Source organism: Cyprinodon variegatus, unplaced genomic scaffold, assembly GCF_000732505.1.
Source record: "Cyprinodon variegatus isolate N-32 unplaced genomic scaffold, C_variegatus-1.0 Scaffold1323, whole genome shotgun sequence".
Taxonomy (NCBI): domain Eukaryota; kingdom Metazoa; phylum Chordata; class Actinopteri; order Cyprinodontiformes; family Cyprinodontidae; genus Cyprinodon; species Cyprinodon variegatus.
Genome location: NW_015151776.1, coordinates 58,314 through 61,206, shown reverse-complemented (window position 1 = coordinate 61,206; position 2,893 = coordinate 58,314).

The window sequence follows — 2,893 nt, the reverse complement described above, 5'->3', positions numbered from 1 at the left end:
GGATGGATGGATGGATGGATGGATGGATGGATGGATGGATGGATGGATGGAGTAGCCTCGTCTTTCCAAGTGATCCAAGACTTTTCAATCTGCTGTCCAGATTTAAAATCTGATTGAGAATCTGTTCTGCAATCAGGTTCCAACACACAGACAGGGAGAATGTTTCGTTTTGGGACACTGCAGTGTTAACATTTGCTTACAAGTTGAGAAGCTTGTGTCTGCAGCTCCAGAGACTACCGTTTAGATCCGCACATTCAAATGTTCTAGACCCCTTCTCCTTTGTAAAGCACCATTAATATCAATCAATGCAGATAAAATTGGGAAGTTAGTATTAAAAAAAAATTTTTATTTAATACCTTCAAATATTGTCTATATTTTGAGAAATAAAATGCATTCTGCTGCAATGAGATTACTAATATTAATACAACATTCCCCTGTCTAAATTTGGTTTGTTGTAAACATCTCATGTGCCTCTCCACAGAACCCATTCTCAGTCAAAAAGTGACACTTGGTCAATTTTACTAAGGATATACCCCTGTCGTCATATGGTGATGTATAGAAGATTGTGACAGAAACTGAATGAAAGATAATGATTTTATTTACCTTAATTTGCCCAGTGAAGTGTGCTCTGTCTACAAGAGCACCTCTGAGGACTGTTGTTATCCAGCCCCCCCACATTTTGTTGCTTTTAACCAGAGCAGAATGGTTCTGCATTCAACCACAGCTACCATAGGTTGTTGTTTGTCCTGTCTTTTGTCTTTTGATGTGGTCTGGTAATGGCAGCATGTTTTGGATAAAAACGTATAATGGGCTCTATTCACAACTCTGGCAGTTCCTGAATTTAAGGCAGCTCTTAAGTTTCTTGTCGTTTTCTATTGGATGAACTGATTAATCCAGCTGTGCCTGTCATCAGTAACCATGGGCAGACACACCTGGATTAATCAGCTCATCCAGTAGAAAAAAACAAGAAACTGAAGAGCTGTTAGGAAGTAGCGGAGTTGTGCATAAAGCCCATTGGGTGTTTCCAATTCAAACTTTAAAGGTCTACCTGGACTGGGTCCTTTTTATTTTTATTTATTTAACATTATCAAGGAGGCTCAACAGCAGTGCTGTATCAGATTTATAGTCCCCGCACTGTAGATATAGTAGAATCTGTCCTTAAATGTCAACCAAATCCATTGACACAGGGACAGACAAAAACCTTTCAACAACCCAAACATTATCTGCCACATATCTGACTCAATAACTATTTAAAAAGCTATTTTCATTTATTTGCAGACAGCACTATTCACATACTTGTAATATAATAAACTACACTTACAATATTAACCACTGTTTGGCGCCAAGTACCTTTTTCCTCTTAGCATGGAGCAGCCGGCTTGCTTGAACTCGCAATGGATCACAGGGTACCCAAGGCCATGCAGGTAACATTGGATCCATCCTTCAAAACGGGCAAATAGAAGGATGCATTTGTTCGCCGCATAAGAAGGAGTCTTGCACTACAAAAAGACCTTGGCGCCGAGCTATCACGTAATCGGCCTACACATCTGGCCTTCGGAGGATGCAGCCCCAGAATTCAAACTCACCAATTGTCTGCACTCTGTCAATTCTGCCCACCACCAACAAAACATTATTCTAATTTAAGCTCCTTGTGTTCTCTGTGCTGGTTTGTATTGGCCACCTCCAATTTTTGGTTTGTTTTGTCTCCAGCTAAAGCTTTGAAATAAACAGAAAAAGGGTCTATCAAAACAGAACATTAGTGACCGCACTCAGTTCAATATTATTATATTGTTTAGATTTTCTGCAAACCAGAACATTGAATAGCAACAACCATATACCCTAATGTTTGTTCACCACAAATTTAATGTCATCACCTGCAATACATTATTTTTCTTCGTGAGAAATGCTATGCATGGGTCAGGGTTACTGATTGTGAAAGAGGAAATTTAAATTTTCAACGCTGTATTTTTGCCATTCCTTGATGTATTATGGCATACATTCAATCTTTAGAAAGTGTTTACTTGTTAAATGTATGACTGTATGGCTTTAAGTCTCCACAGTGTTTAAGTTGTTGCCCCATTACATGAGTCCATTGAGCACAATATAGTAATACAGTATACTAATAATCTAATATGTTTTGTTTGTCTGTGATCCTAATTTATTTATATCAACTGCAACTGATGAATTATTATTATTTGATTAGTTTTTTATTGTTTACTTGTTTCATCAATGGTAAAATTTTCAAATTACATCAAATTAAATCACATAAGTTATTGAACCATTTTGTTTTTGACTGATTTTATTTATCTCATCAGCAATTATTATAGAATTTTATTTATTTTTATTCTAATTTTAATTAATTTTAAAATTTGTATAAAATGTTTGTATTTTGAGGCAATCTTAGGAGCGCCTCATGTATTAAAAAATTCTTATAGAAAGAGACTTGTTTTGAAATATCAGTCTAAGTCTCACGTCAAATAACTAAATCTAGAATAATGTAATTTTATTTTCAGTGCTTCCTCTCCCTAAAAAATTTCAATTTTTTCTTTTCACAAATATGGGAATGATGAGAAGAACTGTTGTTAAGATGCGTAGTTTTATGTAAATCAGTTTCAAAAATTTCTGCCAGCTGTGAACGGGCCCATTTCAATTTCTTTGCATGGGACCCAAAATCCTTGCTGCCTGCACTGTTTGCGCACCACCCATCATGCTGATGTAGTTCAGCTTTGGCTTAAAGGGGAATACTGTTTTTTTTTTGGTTTTTTTTTAACATTGTGCCCTTGATTTTACATTATTACATCATGTTCTACTCACCCATATGTTTTGTGTTATTTGGAGCTGTTCTGAAGATATTCCGTTAGGTTATATCCAAGTAACGTCTTCCTATGGGCAA